This window comes from Sycon ciliatum, chromosome 8 (genome assembly GCF_964019385.1).
Source record: "Sycon ciliatum chromosome 8, ocSycCili1.1, whole genome shotgun sequence".
In the NCBI taxonomy this organism is placed as follows: Eukaryota; Metazoa; Porifera; class Calcarea; order Leucosolenida; family Sycettidae; genus Sycon; species Sycon ciliatum.
In genome coordinates, this window is record NC_088650.1 from 25,815,821 (window position 1) to 25,816,065 (window position 245).

Below are 245 nucleotides of genomic sequence, written 5' to 3' on the forward strand. Positions count from 1 at the left end.
GATATAGATTTGCCCTTTATTATGCTTAACTGGTTACATAGACCTCCATCTTCCACCCAGAATTATTGAGTACTTCTTTATGGGGGGTAAATCAGTCTCCAGTGACCAATCTAGAGTGCACGAAAAGCTGTGCTAGACAAACAAGTATTCACCACAGGTCAGAATGTATGATCATTAATGGTCTCTCAAGACAGGTGATAGTTATTTTCTGTTAGAGTGAAGCCTGGTACAGGGTTTGCTGTACG